Here is a 26,324-nt window from a genome sequence, read left to right as displayed (position 1 = left end):
ACTGTTTAACGTAAAATTGATAGCATTAACTTGAAATCTTCGGTTAACAATAAACACAACGTTTGTTACGCCACAGCGCAAAGAACAATAGTAACTGTATAATAAGTAAAGCTGTGTCTAGGCGTCCGAAAGTTGGACTCCAAATTTCATTCTAAGAATTATTTTGAGGTTAATATAGCAAAGGAAAATAGTTCAGTTTCTGGAAAATTCTCGTCTGTTTTCATTTGGGCCTATTTCAGGAATGGGCCTAATGCTGCAGCATCAATAGCACCCACCTTAATCCGGCCCTGAACATGCACATCACACTCACACAGTAGGGGCCAATTTAGCATCACCAGTCCACCTAACCTGCATGTGTTTGAGCTGTTGGAAGAAAGATGGAGCACCAGAGGAAACACACAGGGAAAACATGCAAACACCACACAGGGATGAGACGGCACACCAACTCTGGTCTCCAAGGCTATCATTGCGCCCCACAACATGACATATTATAACATAACATAATACATAGTTTGCATGCTTAATTTACCATTTAAATAGTCACAGAGATTCATTTTTAGGTTGAATGACATGCCTTTCTTTATGTTCCGTTATTTAGTATTGCTTCATTTAGTTTTTCAGGGTGTTTCACTTAACACTTGGTATTGCTTTTCTAGGACCCTTTAAGAATACTTAGTGTAACTTAAGACTAATACAGATACATTATTAGGAATAAATAAGAACTGCAATAATAATATCCACTATTAAAAATAAAGGTGCCAGAGTGGTTCTTCAAAGTAAAGCCACAGAGGAATCAATTTTGGTTCTCATAAGACGCCTCGACAAGAAGGTTTCAGAAAGAACATGAAAAACATAAACATGAACAGAATGATAAAATATTTGTGAAATAACAATGGGTCAGGATTTTAAAAGCATTGGTCCAATGACACAGGGTAATAGCCTACCATGCATTAAAGATGTCAGTAAGTTTTTGCAAGCCCCGCTCCCAAAAAACAACTCCAAATGCAAAGGACCCTTCCCAGAATGAAATGGTTCTTTGTCAAGCAAAGGTTGAACGAGGAACCACAAAACCCGGTAAAGAACCATAAAGTGCTATTAAAGAAACAGGATTTGTAAAAGTGTGCATAATAATAAAGATAACAAATGGAATGGTGACAGAAAGTTTGCAAGCGATTATGAGGTTTGAGAAAACAATAATAATAGTGTAGGTACTGCACAGAAAACAATATAATAGGATGTAGAATTATAAGAAATAATTTTCAGTAGCATGTTGGTTAGTGCTGTTTGTTCACAGCTCCAGGACCTTCCACTGTCTTTGTGTAGTTTTCATGTTTCCCTTATGTCTGCCTATTCTTTGTTTGGCTACTCGAACTTCTTCCACAGGCCACAAACATGCAAGAAAGATCATCTCAAAATTCACCATGTGGTGTGAAGTGCATAGCATACTCTGCAATAGAATGATTCCCTGTCCAGTGCTAGTTCCTTTCTTGCTTCCAGTGCTGCCAGGACATGGCCTTCCTTAACCCTGTACTGGAATAATTGAGTGTGGAAAAAGTACTGAAGTATTTAAAATAGATGAATAAATGCATGAGTGAGGGTGTTTTGTGTTGGATTGAGCTTTTTGCCCCAGGCTAGTGGGATATAAATTCACTTTTTGTAACTTTGTCCAGCACTGTATAAATTCAGAAAATGTGCTCTACTAGTCACGTGCATGATTATCATTGGGGGACAATTCAGCTTGGTGGCACGGTGGCGCAGTGGTAGCGCTGCTGCCGCGCAGTAAGGAGACCCGGGTTCGCTTCCCGGGACCTCCCTGCGTGGAGTTTGCAAGTTCTCCCCGTGTCTGTGTGGGTTTACTCCAACAGTCCAAAGACATACAGGTTAGGTGGATTGGCAATTCTAAATTGTGCTTGGTGTACAGTGTGTGTGTAAGCACCCTACCGGACGGTTGTTTCTTGCCTTGCGCCCTGTGTTGGCTGGGATTGGCTCCTGTGACCCTATAGTTAGGATATAGTGGGTTAGATAATGGATGGATGGACAATTCAGCTTGTAGTTTCTGAGTGTGGTGAAGGTCCAGCTTAAGGCAGGAGACCATTCCTTATGAAAAGCAAATGGATCGTTATTTTCAGATTTGCACTTATATGTAAGACTGGTTATTCCCTGCAGCTCCACCCGCATAGTAGTGAAACAGGACAAACTTTAAAAATCAATACACAAAAACATATCGCTAGTTAAGTGGAGGCAGACTGACTCCCCACTCCTGACATCATGCTTCTGCCTCTCCTTAACCCGCAACCTCTGTCTCAAATTATCGCAAATATATCGCTCCTGCAAGCAAACTATGATTCTTAGCGCGATGAGAGAAGTCACAAAATCAACTGGAATGTTCAAGCTAATTCTAGAAAAAAACTCAATCTAAATCCATTAAGTAGTTCTCTTATTCACTAGCAAAGCGGATGTAAGATATGTTCCGAGGCTGGCATGTGAGTGAGGAGGGCTCTGCCCTCCTCTTCTCGGACTGCTGCGTGTCTCTCAGATTCATGCAAATAAATTGGTACCACAAGCGAACTATGATACATAACACAATGAGAGAAGTCACAAAGTCAACCTGAATGTTCAAGCAAATTATAGAAAAAACCCATTAAGTAGTTCTCTCATGAAAAGCGGTCAGACAGACAGACAAACAGACATTGGATTTTATATATAGAGAGATTTGTGCCATACTGACATATTACATAATATTCGATGCATAGAAAGTTCCAGCAGCTTACTAATGTGTCAATTTAGTAAAATGTCTCCAAGGCAGAGTGGTGGCTCCGAGGCTAGGGATTTGCACTGATAATCAGAAGGTTGCCAGTTCGAATCCTGTAAACACCAGCAAGGCCCTTAACCTACAATTGCTCTGTCCTGGGTATGATGTTAATCTGCATCCAGCCCTGCTGTAGGCCCTCCAACCTGCAAGGAAAAACCTGGGGGATGGTGGCAGAACTGGCACTCCGGCCACCATAAAAAAACCTCACACTGGTTCCATTCCATCTGAACTTGTGTTGTGCTGAGGTGTCACCTGTTGCATGGCTACACTCGGGTCCCAATCTGGTTCGTCATGTGGTGGGTGTGACAATGCGCTGTATCAGCTTGTGCTCCTAACCTCTCTCTCTCCTCTCTTGCAAAAGTAAACTATTCAAAAGTTTTACAAAAGGTAAAACTCACCCGAATGTGTTTTTTTAATGTTACTTACCTCATATGTTTTGTAGTAATGACAAAAAAATGTAATCTTGTATTTTCATGGAGAACAGAGATAAAAAAAAATTGTGATAGAATGGTGCGCTATGGTGGCCAACGCTGGACCATAGCAAACAATCTCAAAAACGTCCATGAAAAAAAAACCTTTCGTTACTCATGTTGCATAATCCACATACCTGTTATCCAGTCATATGCACGCATTATGCAAAACTCATACATTATTTTGATAAAATGCTGTTAAAAAATGCTTCCATAAAAAAAAATGTGCCTGGCATAAACAGGAAATACAATATGCATGGGACTGAGCTTTTGAACTGAAGATCTGCCTGTTCCTCTCATTCGCTGGTCAAGAGTCCTGTCTTCATGTTTTATGGTAAAGGCTTTATTACAGCTAAGTCTGGTCACTGTCCTGTTCCACTGACAGACTGAGAAGATCGTTCCTCCCCCACACTATGCAACTCTTCAATTCCACCCGGGGGAGTAAATGCGAACATTAATTTTATTTTAATTCTTTTCATTTTTATTACTATTTAATTTAATATTGTTTCTTTGTATCAGTATACTGCTGCTGGATTATGTGAATTTCCCCTTGGGATTAATAAAGTATCTGTCTATCTATCTATCTATCTATCTATAAAGCTCTCCTAGTCATAGTCGGTTCAAACTCAGTTCAGTTTGTTTTTGTATTGCGCCCTTTTGTAGAGCACTGTGACAAGTTCTCCAGTAAAATGCAAAGATAGATCCCATGATTCTTTTAGCCCATACCATAACTTTATCGGTGACCGTTCTGCTATGTGTGCTTGTGTCATTGCAGGGTGCAGCGATCCCAATAATTTCAGCAGTTTTAACACAGCTGAATTAACAATTTACAAGTACCTGCTTGCTCATCCTGCCGTCTTTGTGCACTTATACCTTTTGAAATGAAGATATCATCTTGTTATTTGAATATTTGTTATTTGATTATTTGCCCCCTGCTCGCTTCTCCCGCAAACCCTTCCCATCCCCACCTTGGGCGCGCTACACTACAGCCACTTTGCGTCTCTGCCGCTCGCGTTGTCAAGGGTTGGGGGGGGGACGGGGGCTGACCGCACACTGAAGAGATGCAGTCTGATCAGCCTGCTGCTGCTTTGCTGCGTGTTCTGCTTGTCGTGTTGCGCGTCAATCATTTAAACGCCTGTACAGCAGCTGTCCTTTTGTCTCACGTGACGTTAAAGTGTCTCTTGTGGGACATCAAATTGTCTCCCGAGAAGATCACGTATCGTCTCCTTCCAAACCTTCCAAGATTTTTTTTTTTATAATAGAGAGAGTTCACCAAATATTATGTCTAATTCATAATATAATTCACCTATGTGAATGGCCTAGGTCAATGATTCAGGAAATTAACATGTAGAAAAGGGAAAGCCCTATGCAAACTTGAAAGGAGGGCATGTTGTTTGAGAATACATGAAACCTTGATTTTTATTTAAATATAGCTGTAAAAATTGCATAGTTAAGATGCAAAAACAAGTTTTTTAAATAGATTTGGAATGTAAACAGCTGCAGGTGAGTGCCATGTGCAGACTCAAACAAGTTAGCCATACACAGTCTGATTGACTTTCATGAAGCATGAATTGCAGACTCGCCTTTCCTAGAAGCAAACATTCCACCCATCTCAGCAAACTAAAATGGGTGAGGTGCCTCCCTGAGCAGCTTGTTTTTACAAATTATTTTAAAAAACATACATGGCATTACATAACTGTTGGCCTTCAGTATTATAGTACAGGGTAGACCGTGGCATAATGCAATAGATGGCTTCTCTACCTTGTAAGTCCCACAATTTTCTAGTAGAGTTATCTTCTTGAAAAGCATGCTGTAACTGGCAAGTATGTTCTGCATAGCTAGAGTCAAGTAAGACACACAATAAAATATTAAGTAGGCATTAATATCTTAAGGCATACAATATAAAAAATTAAACGTTAACTCTGAAGGGAATAGCTCATATACTTTAACCAAAATATAATTTATGGAAGAAGGTAGAAAACACAGTGTCAAAGTGACTGTTTATGCACAGTGCATGACCCCCTAAAACCTTTACCTTCTAACCATCTTATCAGAGCACAAAATTCCACCAAAGACGTCTATCAGCTTCATTCAGCTGTGCTGTGCAAGACAAACTGTCCAAAGCAAGTGTTTGAAATGTATAGCGGCATAGTGGAGAACCTCACTGCTCCAGAGAGCTACAGCAGCAGCAATTATAGATATAATGAAAGCAGCTTTACAGTAATAATGGAGAAATTAAGAGACTTAAAGAAAAAAGAACGTGAACAATTCATTACAAAAGGTTTTCTAAGTGCATTTGCATATAATGTGAAAAGCACCAACTGTTACAGCCATGTCCATCATGTCCGTCTCTCTAACTGTCTTTCCACATTGAACAGCTCACCTCCCAGCGAACCAATTTTGGCAAAATTATTCACCATGGAAATTTGTTAGGAAAGTGGCATTTTTGCAGAGTTATATCAAATAGAGTGTGATGTATACATTTTTGAAATTACAAAGTCTTCCACTGAAAAGCATTGACAAATATCCAAATTCATGAATTTTGGATTAGTATACAGTATCAAATTTACCATCCGAGAGGTTACTTCATCTTGTACATTTTGTATATTTCATCCTTTTACACATTTGACAGACACTCCCAGCAAATTGGATCTCAAATGCAAGTTAGTGAAAGGCTGGGACAGGTGAGTGTGTGCAAGCTTCTTGTACTCCAGCTGCTTAAGGTGAGTTAACCGTAAAAGTAAAAACATTAAATGAATAATCAGTTAGGTAGAAAATAATGTAAGAGGAAAGCAATTATTTAAGTGTCATCCTATTAACATGTAGTGAACAAATAAGTGCTCAGTATTTATATTGGGTGGTGCACGAAAAACCAAACCATTTCCAACTCCAGCATTGATGTACGTTTCTTAGCCCGTACACGAAACAAAAGATATGCAATACAAAAGTCCAAATGCAATTGTGTGAAGGAGCCACATGCAATAAAATACATGTTTTTCCTTGTCGTCGTCCTTCAGTTCTTGGACACAAGTTATTCTGTACGGCTTCATTTGTACTAAGTGCACCACACATTGACAAGACCTGAACAAAACATTCACTTGTTGTCCAATTTATATGTCAATTTCCTAGGGCTTCTGGCCATCCGTTCCTGAATATCTGCTACGACCACAGGTGTACGAATGGATGGGGCCCAATTCTTTTTGCAGATTGCAACTGACCCAGTCTTACGCCACTTGTTCACCAACTTGTGAATACTGCTGTTTGCTGGTAGGTTTATGGCAGGAAACTTCTGTGCAAAAATGTCCCTCATTTCCTTGAAAGAACCAGTAGCCACATTAGCCTCCACTATTCCAATCCTTTGTTGCAGAGAATACATTTTCCGGATCTCTTTGATGCACGTCTGTACCCACTGGCTCACAGCTTCCTTACTAATGCACAGTTGGGGCTGCTGACCGCGTCGCGATCGCAGAGCCTCGTTGTCACAACGCCTTTATAATAGCTCGAGCCAGCCGGTCCGAGACTGTTTGGTTTTTCGTGCGCCACCCTGTATTATGCTATAACAGTCTCAGGTCTGCGTTATCTGCACATTTTCAATAATTTGGTATTTGTCTGGCTCAATAATCTGTTAGTAAAGTTTCAGACCTTCTCGTCCTCATGGTCTAAACTGGCCAACAATTTGACATTTAGACTTGAAACAGTTTTTAACTCTTTGGGTTTATCTCTAAAATGTAATGTTTAAAAATTTTGAACTGCAATTAAACATAGACTCTCCACAACCAACATGACAGCAGTCGATTTCCATCACTTGAATTGAACTCTGTTTTCTGTGGAAGCTTTTGAGCTGCCACAAGTCTATTTAGGCTACATTTTGAACTACATGACATTATAAAGTGCTGTTAAAAACACACACCTTTAATGTGGTCTACTAACACATGTAATTGCATTCTGTTATCACTGGTTTTTTTTTAATATGACTCAGAGTTACAAAAAACTTTAATAAACCAAAGTGTAATAACTGACAAAATTCAAAAAATGTTAAATGATATAACTTTCAAATTGGTTAACTAATGCAATCAAAATGAGAAAATAAGAATAACCTTTAATAAACAAATGCTCTGGTCAAATGGTGGGTGTGGATGCTGGAGACAATAAACCTCTAGGGGTCTAACACTGAAATGCCACCCAGCCCCTTCTGGGCATTCTGTTTACTTACAGTGTTTGGTTGACATTTTTATCCAAAGCAGCTTACAACATTTGAGATACAGTTGGTTATATGTCTTGTGTTTTTCCAATTAAAGCTCAGGAAGGTAAAGTGACTTGCTCATGGTCACACAGTATCTAAGTAGCATAGCTTTAGGGATGAAGCCCAAAGCCTCAATCGCTATACCACTCTGCCAGTCCTAGCATATATTAATGTGTGTCAGTGATCATTAATAATAATATGGGGGTATGATTTGGGTTCCATTGCTGGCCAGCTCACTGTCTGGGTAAAATCTACGTATTTCTCAGTGTCTAAGGAGCTTTTCTCCAGATATTCTGGTTTTCTTAATTCAACAAATATGTGTACTATGATAACTTATAGTAACCGTTATTTAATTATTTTCTTTGTGTCTGATACATAGTAAAACTTGGAACCTTAACAGCTTATGATAATGCATACTATTTAAAAGAAATATGTTGTAAAGGAGGATGGCACAGTGGATATTACTGCCACTTCACAGTCATGCATGGTCATTGTCCATGTGCAGTTTGCATGTTCTCCTTAGGACTGTATGGATTTTCCTCCTTAGGTTGATTGGCATTTTCCAGCTGACCCATTGTGTGTGTTGTTTGTGTGTGTGTAAGTGTGTGTGTGTGTGTGAGTAAGTAAAAGGACCATGTAATGGACTGGTGCCATGTCCAAACCTAGCACCCATCTCACCTGCACCTCAGAACAGCTAATCCACTTGAAGTTAAGCATGTTTGGACCTGACCAGTACTTGGATGGTAAGACTATCTAGGAAAAGCAAGAGTTACTGCTGGAAGAGGTGATACTAAGGCAATCAGGGGGCGCTTACATTGTGGTTTGTGTGTCAATCTCAATGCTCCTGGGCTGTGATGGGAACACTGTGCTGTAAAAATTGTGCAGTCCTTTGAATGTGACATAAAATGGAGGTTCTGACTCTATGTGGTCATAAAACATCCCAATGTCCTGGCTAAACTGCCCATCATGGCCTTGTCCATTTCAGCCCTCTAATCGTGTCATTTGTCTTACTGGCTATGTCTCTCATTTCTTCACCACCTAGTAGCTAATGTCTGGTGTGCATATTGGCACAAGAATGGATGAAATTACATCATTCAGGCGTTGTTGCTGGTTGAAGTTGTTCTTTTACTGTCTGTGTAATGCACTCTCAGTAGGTTATAAAAAGGTAACTATAAATGCATTTTTAATAATTATTAAATCATAGATAGATAGATAGATAGATAGATCTATATATATAGATACATACATACATATACAGTATATTATATATATATATATATATATATATATATATATATATATATATATATATATATATATATACTTACACTATGGTTTGAACAGAACACACACCAGAATGACTAATAAGAAAGAACATTTTAAAAGAAAGAAAACTTCTGACTTGGCTGCCCCAGACATTATGCAGGTGTATTGCTGATGGTATAAAGGAGCCGCCATTGCTTTTCTCGACATACTTCTATTGAATGATTCTTGGCTGAAAGTCCTCAGTGTAATGCGTCAGAGTGAGGATGTGCAGCGTTGTTCATAATGGCACCTGTTGTTAGTGACTGCAGGTGTCTGGTTGTTGTTCGCATGCAATTTCCACCTTTTCCCAGTGTGGTGTTCATTTCAAACAGGAGCATCTTTTGACAGGTTTACTGGGCTCCTACTGCTTGTGCGTTTGAGTAAAACCATCCAGGGAGTTTTCCTGCCTTGTGTTTTAAGCTGCCTTCATAGACCCCCTACTGTACTTTCCTTATATCCATGTACTGGAGAATTTGGATCAATGACCACTCCCAAACAAACCCCAAATCCTTATGGAGTTCACACCCTAACATTTTAAAATGAGAAACCATTGGGAATCAGTTAAGTGACTTTTTAATCTTTGCGCATGGCTAGATGAATGCTACCTAAAAAGAGGACTTCTGCATATAGTTCTTCTGGAAAATATTGCTGAAGGCACAAAGAATTGTATTTATAAGAAAAGTCTGGTTAAACTCGCAAACACATATAAATGAAGTGTGCAATCCAACCATGCGAAAAAGTTACTGTTCTTTTTCTGAAGTGAAAACAAAAATGAAAAAAAAAACAAACTTTTTTAGTTAGCTCAATGCAGCAGTGGTTTGTCTTTATGTTACCACAATGACTACAGACTTATTAATGTTAATTGAACGTTCTGCCTCAGAATAAAGATTTGCCAAAATCGTACTGCCAAACCGATCTTTTCTTGTATGAATTTAAACCAAAAGGAATTTCCCCACGCTATTTAAAGTAACAGAACTAGAGAAGCCACGTCTAGACCCAAAGGAAATAGCTGCGCAGTGACGCAGCTAACACGTGCGTTAATATTAAGTGAAATATGTGTGTCATCGTTGGGGGAAATGGTGTAATCCTGCAAAAATAGAAGTAACGATCACTTTACCTTAATTGGCAAAATGATGTCATGTTTGAGATTTCAAATAGGAACTGCTGACTCGGGAGTACGAGTCACACTGCAGTTAACTGGTAAATCATTAGCGGACCGTCTGCGGACTTTCACTGCTGTTCGCTTTTAGAAGCCCTGATTGCGATTCCCCAGTGCTGGATCGTTATTACAGAGTCTGTTTATTTAAAGTACTTTAAAGTAAAATGTTGCTGTTAAGTCGCTGCCAGTGACTATTTTGGGAACAAAACGATAATAAAGTTAATATGGGCAATTGCGGCGTCAAAGAGATGTATAGAGTCAGTTCATCTCTATGGTATATAATGCCCTTCAGATTAGAACCTTTTGCGACCAGCTGGCGCCACTTAAAGAGCTGGCTTCTTTCTCATGCGCGCCCTGATGGCAGGATAAGCTTCTCCCCTTGAGACCCCGTACTCAAATAACAAAACAAAAAACAAAACAGCTTTCCTCTAAAATCATAACGACCTACGTGTTAAGTTAATTAACAAGTCCAGACTGAACCCATGGCTGAATTATCATCAGGGTTACATGGGTGTATACGGCCTTGCACTAACGCACTGTTCACAAAATGGCCATCGGGTGTGTGCAGTGCAGGATTTACGTATAAGCTACACAAGCTATATCTTAGGGCCCCCGCCTTCTTGGGGGCCCCCAAAACAAATCATATTTGGCACTTACATAGAATATCTGGACTTATAAAGGGCCCATGTCTCAAATAGCTTAGGGCCTTATCAAGTCTAAATCCGGCCCTGGGTGTGTGCGACAGAACAATGCGTAATAAAAATTCAAAATTAAGCTCATCATAAATGTTATAATTGTGAACACTATTAAAAAAAATCTGGATCCGGACTTCAGAAGTGGGCGTCAGTCCCTGGAGAAGCCAGCTATTAAGTAGACCGTGAGCAGCATGTAAGGGAGGAGAGGACACAGCACTTAAAGGGCGCTGCAATCGGATTCGCCTCTCGGCATCTGGAGATCTTCGGCTCGCAGAGATCCGGGGCAATAATGTGGCATACGAATTGTTTCTGAGACGGAGCTGGGTGGCGTGCTAGAAAGGACAAGCAGCTGTGAGTGCATGGCGCTGCTAAAGACCTCAATACGGCGCTGAAGATGTCAACGGTCCTTTAGGGTCACTCACAGGCAATCGGCCTCAAGAGGCTAATTTCATTCCTCTGTTAACAGTCTAATTAGAATGTTTTCACCATGTCACAAAATTGAAAAGAAATGTAATTAAAACCAGATTACACCATTAATTTATGTTAATTTATTTATGTAATTTATGTTCATGGAAATCAACATGAAATATTAAGTCACTCTAATGTTTTTAAACACACACACATATATATATATATATATATATATATATATATATATATATATATATATATATATATGAAAACATCATTACTTGTATACTTCCTCTAGTTTTTGTCCCTGCTTAATTTTTGTGATCCAAACGTCGTTTGTCTACTTTTTGGTGTATCCCTATGAATCACACAACAGTTGTCCGCCATCACACTGACATCCCAACGTCCCTGGTACTGTACCTGATAACCTCCACCTGCTCTTCGCTCACCACCCCAAGATTTTCAAGTAAAAATTCCAAATGCGAATTGGAAAAGTGAATATAGAGACTCCTGTTGCAACCCAATTCCTTGAACTTAAGAAATGCACGGTTTCTTTAAAATGTGGTTCTTTATTGTTACATAAAAACTTGAATAATACCCAGGCATCTTGTTCGAGGTTGTTCATTGCTCCACCAAGTTTTGCATCAGAAATTAGTTTTCTAATATCTGGTCCAGAGAAAATGCCTTCTTTCAACTTAGCCTCTGTGAGAGAGAGAGGTTAAGAGCACACACTGATACAGCACCCACCACATGACAGACCACCTCAGGATCCCAGATTAGAGCCCGAGTGCTGCCATGCAACCGGTGAAACCTCAGCACCACACAAGTTCAGATGGAATGGAACAGTGGGAGGTTTTTTATGGTGCCTGGAGTGCCAATTCTGCCACAAAACCCCAAGATTTCCCTGTAGGTTGGAGGGCCTACTTGCAGGGCTGGATGCGGGTTAACGTCATACCAAGGATGGAGCAATTGTAGGTTAAGGGCCTTGCTCAAGACAAACCCAGGAACTTTTGGCACAACTACTCTCTTAAAAATAAAGGCACCAACGTGGTTTTTTAGAGCGATGCCATAGGGGGATCATTTTTGGTTCCCAAAAGACCCCTCCATATGAAGGTTCCAGAAAGAACCTTTATTTAGATTATAACAGCCTCCATTATATATAGTAAATAACCATGATTAGATGGTAACAGATTTGTGAAATACCAATGGCTCATGATTTTAAAAGGACTCATGGTGCATACAGTAACACAAGCGGGTTTTCCTAATCTGTTAGGGTACTGATAGATAGCCTACCATAAATTCAAGATTTCAGGCTTTTTCTGCTTTTTAAAAAGGGTGAACACACACATACACACATACACATTGTGGTCGATTTATCATCGCCAAACCACCTAACCTGCACATCTTTGGATTGTGAGAGTAAATCGGAGTACCCGGAGATATGCAAACACAAGGAGGACATGCAAACTCCAAACACGGTGCACCAGGAAAGTGAACCCTGGTCTCCTTGTTGTGAGGCAGCTGTGCCACCATTGTGCCACCCTGCCACCTTGTATTCAAATATATTATAAAGCAACTTTTCAAAGAAAGAAAGCTAAGGCACATGAAAATGGCTGTTAAGTTAAACAAAGCTGCATTTTCATTCACAGATTTTCTTTACTTTTAACGGCCTGGGAGATATTAGAACCTACAGGTGCTGATTAAGATGCAACTGGCCCTAGATGTGACACCAGTTCATATTTTTGGTTGTGATGTTTAACACTGCTTTCTTCCAGATATGCGTTACCTTTGTAACATTTCCTTATGTCTGCAATTTCTGTAACTACTGGCAATAGAGAACCTGCTAAGTGCACATTTATAAATATGATTGCTGCACATCAGAGCAATACACACATCTTTGGGATGTTAAATGCGGATGAAAGCCACCCTTCAAAGGCTGAAGCTACAATATACAAAAATTTGTATTTGCTGCTGCTTCACTTCATAGCCGTATATGCAGATACATTGCTGATTTGTTTCAGTTTGTTCATGGATATAATTTACAGCGTTACCCTACCTGTTTCTTTATCTACTGTTACAGACTACATATTCCAGCAGAACTTGACCTGTTTATTCCCAGGAACACTCCAAAAAGAAATACCAGACAATTGCCATTTGTACTCAATGAAGGAGGTCTACAATACTTAGAGTTACACAGTCAGCCTAACCTACATGGCACTGGGATGTAGAGGAATACCCTGAAAGAGCCCGAGGAGACATTTGGAGAATGCAAAAACTACACATAGACACTTAAAGGGAAGTGAATCTTACCCACATCCATGGAGCAGACATTTCAAGAACACTGAATCAAATCCACATTCATGGAGCTTTGAGGTGAAGATGCTAACCAATGTGTCACTGTAAAGACAAACCGTTATACTGTCTAAATGAACTTTTAAAATGCATATCTGGTGGTTTTCATTTAATGTGTTTTTCACATAGTCAAATATAACTAAACTAGCTGTGTAAGCCGGTACTAAAAAAGCCCAGGGTCCTAGAAACTATTGAAATCGTCTGAAAAAAAAATTGAAATGTAGAAATGTCCAGTAATTGAAAGGAACCACTCTGGGCATCTCTCTCCTAGGAGGGTTCGTTTTGCCGATGCGCTCACATTGCTGGTGTATTAGTGATGGGAGGAAAACTAAAAGGGATACTGTTTTGCCGATGTGCTTGCCTTGCTTCTGTATTAGTGGCTAAGTGACTGTCTTTCTTCGGAGGTTTTGTTTTGTTGACGTGCTGGCCTCACTTGTGTATCCTCGGAAGTGGAGCCCTTACCCCAACTCCACCTCTCAGACAGACAGACATACTTCCACGTGTAGACGTTTATATACAAGATTAGAAGTTGATGTACTGCCTTCAGTGACAGTATCTCTCTAAGAAAATATTATCTTTTATTTTAAAAAAATGACACAATTTTCCTTTAGCACAAAGTGACAGAAGTCAACTAAATGTATCCTGTAAAAATGAACAGCATTTCCTCATCCCATTTCACCATTTTGAAAACAAATACAAGACACAAGCCTTAATATCTACAGTACCGTGCTTGTCTATATGCCATTACAAGGTGCTTATGTTGCATTTTATAGTTTTTAACATGTCAGGGTATAAAAGTTTGTAAAAAAGGTAAAGTAACACAGGGTTTTGGTTCTGAGGACTGAACTGACATTCTTGGATATTAAGGCCTAAAACTTTATCTACTAAAGCAAATATTCCACTAGCCAAAAATTTCCACGAGTTCCAAAGTGACTGTAGTTACATGGACTACAAAACACAAATGTAAAATCTGTAGTTCTCACTTATTTATTTAACTATTACTACTAGATCTACAGTATTTACACAGCTTATGTTTAAAATTAAACTGTAACATGGTGAGCAAAGCAGAATCCTGTGGCTTCAGATTTCTTGTGGATTAGAGATCTTTATCACCACATTCACAGTGAAAACATTGTGAGAATCGTGTGCCACCATTGTTTTGATGTTAGTCTACAAGCTAAATCAGTTATACAAGTCCCTCAAAGAATTTACCAAAAGCCTCAAAGTAAAGAACAAAGATGCAACTCCTACTTCTAGTAGCAGATGGTTAAAGCTGAAGGAAAAAGAAGAATACTGGACGTGTGCCAGGTCATAATCATTAGGCTTCATTCAGTACTTGTAGAATATTTGTAACATAAGAAGGTCTGTGGGAAAACCCCTGCAGCTGTTTAACAGTAAATACCCTTTAGGGGAAAAACAAAATGTTGTGTCATAAGGTGTTATTCTGTCTGTGTTGTAGGCAGACAATGTGGCATAGGGACTAAAGTGGGGGACTCTGGAGCACAAGGTTTGATTCCTGTTTTGGACTTGCTGTGTATACAGTAGTATACATCACATTAATGCGATCCTGTAAGTCACCTTGAATAAAAGTGTTAGTAATCAAACACTAATAAATATGTGTTAAAATCTAGTCAGTGACTTTAAAAGACATGTTTGATGCAGGCAACTGGCAATAGGTTTTCAGTTAGTCTAGAAAACCTTTACAAAATATTAGCCCCACTTTGCAAAAGTTTGACAACGGAAATCAGAAAAAAGGTGAGAAGTCTTAATATCTTATTCTTGACCGGTCTAAGTACTATGCTATGATTTACACATTTATGTCAAGTTTTCCACAGTTTGCATGAACAATTTTTTTTGGATATGTTGTAGTTAGAGGGCACTACTTTTCACCTGAAAATTGGAATCAGAATGACACAGCATTTCATACTTTCAGTTTAATAACTTTTGATGACAAGGCACAGTCGCACAGTGATTAACACGGCTCATTCACATTCCAGGAGGCTGTGTGGTGTTTGCATGATTTTATCTGTGTCTGTGGTCTGCGGTCTTCTTTGGGAATTTTTTCCAACCTGGACATAGCAATTTAGATGTGTTTTGCAGAAATATGTTTACTTTGAGGGCAATAGTACTTCATTCTTACAACACGGTGTGACCATGAGCAAGTCACGTCACCTGCTTAGAAATGTAACCAAATGCAACTCTCAGATGTTGTAAATTACCTGGGATAAATGTGTCAGTAAAATAATAAGTAATAATAATAACATTGGGAACTGTTGTCCAATATTAGAACATTGGAGCAGTATAGATTAGATCAGGCCATTCAGTCCAACAAAGCTCGGCAATTCTATCCACTTCATTTTTCTACAATAATATGAAGTCAGGTTCTGAAAGACCCGAAAGTCTTACTGTGTACCACACAACTTGGCAATATATGTCAAGTGTCTGTGGTTCTCTGTGTAAAGAAAAAAGTAGAAAAGAGTAAAGTAAGAGTCTCAATCCACTGGACTAACTCCCTTTACAATTATGTCTCTTTTCTGGCAAGAAATGACTGGCAAAGGTAGGTTTTAAAGAAATACTTCACCCACAAATATACAGTACATACAGTTTATATTATATATATATAGTATATGTTACTTACCCCATGTAGTACAAAGTGATGGATGTTAAAATGTTTTAATTTAATCTTTTCACAGAGGACAGTCATAACAATGGTGACCAACAATGTCAAAAATCTCATGTTGCTTGTGTCACATAATCCACAAGTCAGGTCATCCACTCGTATGCCCACAACACATGCATTTTTGGCTGAAATATTGCTTTTGAATTTGAATTGAAAACCCAGCTCTCCTCATTATTCATTGGTCAAGTGTCCTGTCTTCAATTTAAAAACGCAATCCTGTGTGAAGGCGTTACCAGTTTGTGGACTATTTTCCTTTTCTGAAGTTACTTACTGAACAATATTTTAGGAAAACATATGTGCAACGGTACAGATAATATGACATGAAAACATGAGATTACATTTTTTTTCTCTGCCATCACTACAACCTTCATGGCGTAACATAAAAAAATATAATTTTTGGGTGGGAGTATTCCTTTATGAGAATATATAACATCTATGGATATGGTGTTGTAGTCCACAATGATGATAATGATAGCTGAAAGGTAGAAAATGGTACATTATAGTACTGCACTTATTTATAGGCATGACATTTTATTAATGCGCTAAGAGAAAGTATCCTGATTTTGTTTTCTTATCAATTATATTTTAAGATTGTGCAGTTTATCATGATAGTTTTTTTTTCTTGCATAATAAAATGCTTTCCTTCTTAAATTCTTTGGAATGCACACTGAACACTTCTGATTTGTGACAGTCATTTTGTGATAGATATATTACCATTAATATGTCTGTAGGGATCCCAATACAAAATGCTCTATCCATGTTTAAGTTCACTATTTAGGTAAATTATGGTTTTCACAATGTTATTTGGGAGACAAAGCATAATAAAATATGCAATTTGCAAGCATTGTAATATGAAAATATAGTAACTGATTGACACATTACTGCTTACAGAGTACAACATCAAATTTAATTCTATCAAGGAGAATAATAAATAGCACTTCTGTCTCCTTCCCATCCTCCTCGAGTGTTGTCTACCTCCCTCCCAATTCTGGCTCGCTCGTATGAGGTAGAGCGGCCACATTCTATGTGGGACGCCGGAGTACTTCTGGTGCCATGGCATTGCACCCCAAAATTACTTCCAGGCCACACAGAAGCTACAGAAGCTACATAAAGTAGGAAGGTTATCTTCTAGCAGTGTCTCCTGTCAGCATTCTTGGGTGCCCTTTCACACTACAATTACCAGGCAAACAACCCTGTGGGTGTCCAAGGTGGGAGCTACCCAGAGGAATACTGCCACCTCTCATGCTGGGGGCATGAATTGTTCATAATGTCCAGCCTCCCCCGTCCATTCACTATTCTTTCATAAGAACTGAGATTCCTCCCAAACGGGTTATGTCTCCACTCCTGTGATCCTTCAGTCACGGCCAACTGACTGGGTAGGTTATTATCCTCAGTCCCAGTCAGGATGCCAGTCCATCCATTCTGGGACTCACACACTATATCACAGAATTGCAATGCAATCTGACAATGTCCTCAATTTGCTTACACTTTTCGGACCAAATGACTTTCTCTACAATACATAAACCATCATTTTTTGCATTGTTTTTCACAGTTTTCTGAGCTAAATGTCATTCTTGGTCTCTGCTCAGATTTCATTCTGCTTTGCATCATTCACAATTTGGAGTGAATCTATCTGGAGTCTTAAATTCTTGTTGGGGTTAAAATAGACTGAGATCAGAACTGGGTGTCTTATGTTTAGAATGCTATGTCATGTTGGGCATCCCAGATCGGTTCAACTAAAAATTTTTGCAGATATCTCAGGGGAGTTTTCACCTCAGACAAGTACTTTGTTAAACATGGCACTGTTTCAGGTTTCATTTGTCTTTTGGCGATTCCATGTCTTTCTTGGTAATGTACAGTGCATCTCTTAATGTTTCTTAATTTTTCAATAGTGACAAAATGTAAAACAACTAACCCTAATAACATGGATACAGTGGATTCAGATCCCTTCACTTTCTGCACACTTTATTGTGTTGTAGACATTACTTTAAATTGATAAATGTGCTATTTTACCCATCAATTTTGGCATTAGACTATAACTCATAATGACAAAGTAAAAATATTTTTTCAGTAATATTTGCAAATTTATCAAAAATCAAAAACTGAAATCTCTCAATTATGTACGTATTCACATTCTTAATTTAGTACTTTGTTGAAACCTCTGTGGCAGCAATTACAGCCTTGAGTCTTCTTGACTCTCTACAAGCTTTACACACATGGATTTGGGCAGTTTATCACATTCGTCCTGGCAGACCCTCTCAAGCTCCATTATGAAGTTTATATAAACTTTCACCTTCAGCTCTCTCCACATACAGTATGTTCTATGGGGTTTAAGTCTGGTTTAAGTCAAGGACAGACAGAGACTTGGGATATTCTCATATCATGCAAATATTTTGTTTGTTTTCAACAGTGCATATTCGTTAAAGCTATCATAACAGGATTTTAATGTCTATTCCACCTTGTTTTGTAGTGTTAATGTGTTTTCAATATCTCTCTTACTTTCTCAAATGCATATAATCAGGATACTATATTTCTCGTCCTTTTTTGTATTTACCATAAACATTATTTTTTAAAAACATTTATACAATTTTCTTAAGGTTAAATCACATTACAATAAGTAAACTCCAACTGAATCAAAAATACAATCACTTCTTCATTCCAGAAAATCAACAGCCATTAAATCACAATCAACATGTAACACTCCACCCAACCCAATTCAGAGACCTATGTAAACAAACCAAATAAAAAATATGAGATAGTTTCCGAATGCATAATAAAACATCAAAGGACAGAAAAACAGCTACAGGGGCAGTAGCCCGATAGGCCACTTAAGGACAGTATTAGTGAATTTGTGCCAAATTCTGAATAAGCTGCACATTACCAAGGTTCCTTGTAAGGAAAATTAGATTTTTTTTCTATTCTTAAGTAATATTTGATATCACTTTCCTATTGGGGCAGCATGGTGGCGCAGTGGTAGCGCTGCTGCCTCGCAGTAAGGAGACCTGGGTTCACTTCCCAGATCCTCCTTATGTGGAGTTTGCATGTTCTCCCCATGTCTGCGTGGGTTTCCATGCAGGTTAGGTGCATTGGCAATCCTAAATTGTCCTTAGTGTGTGCTTGGTGTGAGTGCCCTGCAGTGGATTGGCATGCTGCCCGGGACTTGTTCCTGCCTTGCGCCCTGTGTTGGCTGGGATTGGCTCCAGCTGACCCCCGTGACTCTGTGTTTGAATTCAGCGGGTTGGAAAATGGGTGGGTGGATGGATGACAAATTTCATAAGATTAATGTGAAAAAGTAATGGAAGACTATTAATGATGAAGGTACTGGAAGTATTTTTGGACTAATTTCATGATGTGCACCCAGGTACAATTTAGAAACATCTAATCCACCTAACCTGCATGTCTTTGGACTGTGGGAGGAAACCGGAGCACCCGGAGGAAACCCACACAGACACGGGGAGAGCATGCAAACTCCACGCAAGGAGGACCTGGGAAGTGAACCCAGGTCTCCTTACTGTGAGGCACTGTTTGAATATAGTTTAGCTATTTTTGAGGCATAGTTGATCAAAGGATGTAAACATATTGCTAATACAGAAGTCTGTAAAGGTCCGGATACCCGGATGCATGACTTAAATATGTGGAATATGACTATTGTGCACTGGGGCAACACAGAATAACTTTTTTTCTCTTTATAAAATATTTTTTACATTATTTCCACATTTTAAATGAGTCATGCACAACCAGATTGCTATTGAATTTATGATAGTTATTGATAGACAGAGCACAAAGAAAAACATACACAGAAGAGTTTGAAAGAGATTACAATCAAAAGCTAACCAAGCAGAGAGAGTCCCATTATATTCTTTTTTTTCCATAGTTTTAAAGTATAAATATTTGCAACCCCGTAATAAAACTGGAAGTTAGGTAAAGTTACGCTCCCCCTCTTGCTTCAGATTTCTGCAGAATTGCATTCTTAATGTATTACCTTTTGCATTTCTGACGAATTTTACAATTGAATGTAACTTAAAAAACTTAAGAGCTTTAAGATTTACCAAGCATATTTATTTTCAAGCCAAGAATCTTTTCACAGTCCCCCAACACAATTTAAAAAATATATATTTTTCATAGATGTACAGTATTTAGGTTTTAATAGCTACTGTATGTGTTCATATACAAAGCATTGCCATTTTAAAATGTAACTGAATGAAAATGACTGTTTGATGAAGAATGTAAGATGTAACCATTTTCTCAGACAGCTTTGGGCTGTGATTTCAATCACATAACTGCTACAGCCATTCAATTCCCAGACTCCTCAAGTTCAACTCCTCCACTGGTGAGCACAGTGGTTTAAACATCTGCCTTTGTATATATTGTATGTGGCTTTAACTTGACTGTATGATACACCAGAAGATGTGCAGAGTTGTCTTGAATATGTGTGCCTACATTTTTTCATTTATTGTATGATATTCCATTGAACATAATGGTCTATTCACTGCTGCATATTGTTTTTTCTGTATGTGCGAATGCATGTATTTACAGGTGCCACCTTCTGCATGGAGGACAGATATTGTATCTGCTCGGCTTCGGGCTTGTTAAGCCCTGGTTTAGCATATGATGTTTTGTTTTATTTTTTCATACCCACACTCATACACATGCCCAGTTAGACTAATTTGGATTTAACAATTCACCTAATCTGTATCTGATTGGGGATGTAGGAGGAAACCCAAAGTTCATTTGGGACATGAAGACTCAGAACAATGTTTAGGCATGAGATACAAACCCAAGACGCAGCAGCCATACTGGGCCCCATTTCACAAGATCTACTCATCTGTACAGTATTCAGTTTGCTAGCAAACAATATTTCTATTCCTAATACTATAAAGTTCCATTTTGCACCTTGTTAAACAATTTCAGACATGTGCATGGTTTTGTGTGATTTTAATTCCTTATTAACATGAAAACTCCACCCATGACATTTGCTGTGAGCACACAATTGAGGAGGAATGCATTCTAGAAAAAACAATGCCAAGAATCAGTGGTAAAATATATTACTTACAATTTCCTTTTGCTTTCATAGACATACATCAGAAACACAGAAGGCATGTTTTCTGAAATTGAAACTTTTGTTGCCACAAACTGGACATATTTGGTAAGTTGAAAGCTTTTTTTATGATTCAACCAATGCCCCATTGACCCAGTTTTAAACCAAGTAACAAGCACTGTATTTTCTTTAAATTTATAAAGAATTCTGCACTTTCACAGTGTGTTTATCTCTCTTGAGGTCCCCACCAGAATTTCAATGCCAAAAAGGACACTGCTTTTTCTTTTCTGTCCACTGCCAGTATACAGTACTTGCAGTAAGCCAACCACTGTGGTATTTTGTAGGTCGCATTAAATACTTTTGTGGATAGCAAGAGTTAATACATATTGGGCTTCATTCACCTCAACATATCTGCCATGTACAAATATTACCTTGGTGTCCATACTACAAAAGCTCCCATTATCTACACTCTTTAAGAAAACACACACTCACATCTAAAGTGCCATGTCATCACTGGCCCTGCCAGCTCCTACGCTGAACTCATGATTCATGCTGAATTTTTTGACAAACAGCTAAAAGCCGCAGGAGGTAAAGTTTTCTACGTGAGTTCCCACCAAGTCACCTCCAGGTGTTTCTTCTTTATTGTTTTGATTCTTACAGATGATAGAAGCCCTTGGTAGCCCTTTGCAATTCTGAGGCAGCAAAAGGGAGTGTACAGCATGTACCGAGTGTACAAAAAAATACAGCGTGCAGGGGGTAGATAAGCATTTCAGTGGACGCCAGCCGCCTCTGATAGGGGCCTCTCAAAAGTGTCTGTTTTTATAGTGCAAAAGCAAATGAAGAAGTGGGTGAGAGCTGAATATAATCAAAAACATAAGCCTACTTTGAATATGTGTGAAATCCTTATGGCAGTCATCGAAAGTAACAAATTCAAACGCAGTGTACATTCATCCGCAGACGTTGTGTGTGATGACAGTAGAAATATATGAAGCTATTTTTCTATTTTTAGCATACATTCCTCCAACACATTTACATTTGATTATATACAGTAGCTTAATCTGGTGATATTTGTATATACAGTACATTCTTGTATTTCAGAAAATAGAAAAAACATTTTGAAACCATTGAAGTCACACATAATTATACATGTAGATATTGTTCACTCTTCTGCTACCCTTTATGCTTGTTATGCGTGCAATTTAAATTGATTTAAAGGGGGATTTTAAGGTGAATTAAAAGGAACCTGCTATTAATTTTCATCTTAAGGGAAACCGGGGGTAGTTTAGGGTAAAATCAAAATTCTAAATTAGTTACAAACATAACCCAAACACACACACACACACACAAACACACACACTAATTCACTGCTAAGTAAGCTCAGGTGCATCTTACTGAGTTCAGAACACATTAAAAATGCCGACCTTTACTCAATAAAATAATCATTTAGGTTTTATACAGCACATTACTGCTTATATTATGGGTGATCTATATGTAGTGCTGCCCTCTCACAGTTTGATTCTATCTGCTTGAGTGGGCTTTCCTTGCACTACCAAAGGGCATTCATAATAATTTAACTGGAAAATCTAAACTGGCCCAGTAAGAGTGAATGCGGGAGTGGGTGTGTGTACCTGTGATGACATTGCAGCTCCATCCAGAGTTGGTTTCTACCCTGTGCCTAATTCAGCCAGAATGGGGTGCTGGTGATCTTTATGCAATTAAATGGGTTAGAAATTAGACGGATGAGCTCTTTGGATAATTATATTGTTTAAAGCACTGAAAATAACTTAAGGCAAAGATAAAACTTTTAGTTAGATTAGAAAGTCAAAAACATTCAGGTATACAATATATGCACAAATAAAATTCAAGACATGACAACAATAACGAAAAGCTACAATTCCAGTGACAGGGAAACAGAGAGCTAAAATCCACATCCCTTGTATAAATAGAATGTCGTACTTGTAGCTGGTTGCCCATCCATAGGAAAGCGATACAGTGAAAGGGTAAAGAAACAACTGGTATTAAAATGTAAATAAAAGATGAAATACTATACAAAAGGAAAAAAAAAAACTTATTTAAAATCATAAGATGTGATAGCCACAACTATCCAGTCATCTACTTACTGAACTTTTTCAATCCAGTTTTATGGTGGTAAATTGTCAGAATCTGCCCTGAGAGCAATAGTGGGAAATAATAATTATAATAATTAATTACATTTATATAGCACTTTTCTAACTACTCAAAGTGCTTTACATAGGCAGAGGGGGAACACTTCAACCACCACCAATGTGTAGGATCTACATTGATGATGCAACAGCAGCCATTATCGCACCAGTAAGGCAGAACCAGGCCCTGACAAAACATCTGACCATTGCAGGGTACAGTCTAATGCATGCCCACAGGTCATAAGTAGCTACTCTAAGATCATCAGTCAATCTAAAACATGTCTATAGGGAGTGAGTGAAAAACCATGGTATCCAGAGAAAACCAACATACACACTACACTGTACACGGAGAACACACACACTCCATGATGACACTGACCAGGCCAAGGAACAGTTAAATGTGACAATGTGAGAAAACACTTTCTCCCAAAGGGCTAAATTCAGCATGAAAGCCTGTTACAAGAAGCATACTCATCAAAATCTTAAATAACCACTTGAACAAATTGCCTTTGCCCCAACTAGGTAAGAGAGTTGTTTTTCGGTGTCTGTGTGCACAGTACGTCCTGAGTTTATTTCCAGCAAGAGAAATGACATACGGCAAGGACACTACCTTACAAGATGAATTATGTTACACAGGTACCAGCAACAAGTTATGCAGATGCCCTTTCTTGAAAAAGAAATGGGAAGCTTGTGAGACCAGACTACAAAATCATTTGAATTCAAGTAAACCCTTACAAAAACTGCCTTAGTCAGTAAAAGTATTTGCCTATAATGTAGAAAGTTGGAAAGTGATGCAAGGTCTGCTGCCAGATGACACTGGAGTGACTTTACACTAAGAAAGCAAATGTTCTAGAGCATGGGTTCTCAAACTCGGTCCTGGGGGACCCCTGTGGCTGCAGGTTTTTGTTCCAACCAGCCTCTGTTTTTAATTGGACTCCTGGGCTAATTAAGTGAACTGTTTCCCAGATTCCCTGTTTGGGGAACAATATACAAATTAGAAAACTAAGTTTGATAAAAAAAAAGTATTAAAATGTGTTATGTATTTTTTTCTTTTTAACAGTATTTTCATCTTGATTATCATTCTACTTTTCTAGGTGTTCTAATTGTTTAATTAATCCGTTATTTACTACTTTGTGGGGCTGACGCTAAAGTAGTTGCAGCCTTTCACGACTGAGTGTTGTTTGCTTGGGTTTCTGCTCTGCTTGTTTTTAATTGTCATTATTAAGATTCAATGAAGGGAGCAAACTGCACAGAGAAAGGGCAAAATAAAATAAAAAAAGAGTTAAGCATTTAAATCCATAGCAAAAACAGAAATATTTCTAAGTTTCTTATAAATGTAAAAATGCTGCTGTGCTTTTCTGAATTTAGAATAAAAGATAAATAATACTAGCTAAATAAATGAGATCAGTGCTATCAGGTGTTGTCACTGATTAGGAATCTGGTTGGAACAAAGACCTGCAGCCACAGGGGTCCCCCAGGACCGAGTTTGAGAACCCCTGTTCTAGAGGAACTCAGTCAAAGCCTGAGGAGAATCTGTGACAAGATTTGAAAACCGCTAATGCCTGTTGATTCCTTTAACAATCCCCAACCGCAGTCTGCTAGAATATAAATATAAAACAAACTAGCTATGTAAGCCTGTGCTGTAAAAAGCCCCGGCTCCTAGAAACTATTAAAATCATCAGAAAAAAAATTGAAATGCAGAGTCGGCGGTTTCGTTTTGTGGATGTGCTCGTCCTCCTTGTCTATTAGTGGCTAAGTGAGTTTCTCTCTCCTCTGAGGTTTTGTTTTGCCAACGTGCTTGCCTCTCTTGTGTATTAGCAGCTAAGTGAGTTTGTCTTTACTCTGCAGTTTGACTTTGGCGATGGAGTCGCCTTCTTTCAGCTTCATGCTGTAGCCTTGTACTTCTTTCTTCTTCCGACTTGTTAACTTGGGGCTGCCTTGCCGGCTCTTTGAGCGTCATGCTGTAGCCTCACACTTCCAGGCCGGACAGACAGACACACATTTTAGATCCCTAACGACAGAGCTGCCAGGGAAGAGGAAAAGATGAAGGCCTAAGAGAAGGTTTATGGATGTGGTGAGAGAACACACGCGGGTGATGGGTGTGACAGAACAAGATACAGAGGACAGAAAGATATAGAAGAAGATGATCTGCTGTGGCAACTCCTAATGGGAGCAGCCAAAAGAAGAAGAAGAAGACTCTCTCCATCCTAAGCAAATCTCTATGTTGCATCCTTTTCATTCAGACACTGCAGTGGAGACCCTTATCCATGCTTTTGTCACCTCACAACTTGATCATTGAAATGCAGTGTTGTGTAGTATCCTTGCATTGAGCTTAAACAGAATACATTATGTCCAAAATTCAGAGGCAAGGGTTGTTACACATGTAAACCTTGGGAGCATATTACTCCTACAATTTAAAAAATTACATTGGTTACCTGTCCTTTTTCGCATCCAGTAGTAAACTTCTCCTCATAGTTTTTAAGGCCCTTCATGGTCTGTCCCCACCTTATCTGTTTTCCATATTGAACCCATTTGTTCTATTACACTAACTTTGCTTTTCCAATTCTGTAATGATAATCGTCCCACTGTGCAGATTGAGCTACTACGGGTGATAGAGCTTGTGATATATTGGGCCCGAGGCTATAGAATTCCCTGCCTTTGGAGCTTCTTATTTGTACCTCACTTTCTGTGTGGAAACTTACATTAGAAAGTTGAAACATTTATTTTCTAAAGTGTGATATCATACAAAAACAGATACACAATTAGGAAAAGTTTTTTCTGTAATAGGATCCTCTCTATAGAAATGGTAAATACTGTACATGTTTGACTAATCCTTTATTACATTTAGTCAACACAATAAGCATATGAAACTATATAGAACATTTCTGTTGATTTCCTGTTTTCAAACCATAGCAGCTGAAATATTTAGTAATCTCATGAATATCAATTAAGGATGCTTGTTCTCCTTAGCAACTACTGCTAACTTTAAGGAAACCT

The 26,324-nt window shown here is 38.5% G+C and overlaps 1 protein-coding gene across 3 annotated transcripts in view; it reads left to right on the top strand.

Moving 5' to 3' along the window:
• The window catches only part of si:dkey-19b23.8, a 69,579-nt gene that overhangs the window by 10,986 nt on the left and 32,269 nt on the right, over positions 1-26,324 (top strand). For 2 of the 3 annotated variants that reach the window (XM_039747015.1, XM_039747018.1), the window contains exon 2: positions 21,202-21,273. The gene's annotated coding sequence lies outside the window, so the exon portion shown is untranslated. Of the gene's footprint in view, positions 1-13,449; positions 13,469-21,201; positions 21,274-26,324 lie in introns of those variants that run through there. The other variant, XM_039747016.1, reaches the window with a different exon arrangement.

The sequence above is a fragment of the Polypterus senegalus genome, chromosome 3 (assembly GCF_016835505.1).
Source record: "Polypterus senegalus isolate Bchr_013 chromosome 3, ASM1683550v1, whole genome shotgun sequence".
Classification (NCBI taxonomy): Eukaryota; Metazoa; Chordata; class Cladistia; order Polypteriformes; family Polypteridae; genus Polypterus; species Polypterus senegalus.
Note: the sequence above shows the minus strand (reverse complement) of the source record. Positions and strands in the feature narration are given on the sequence as shown.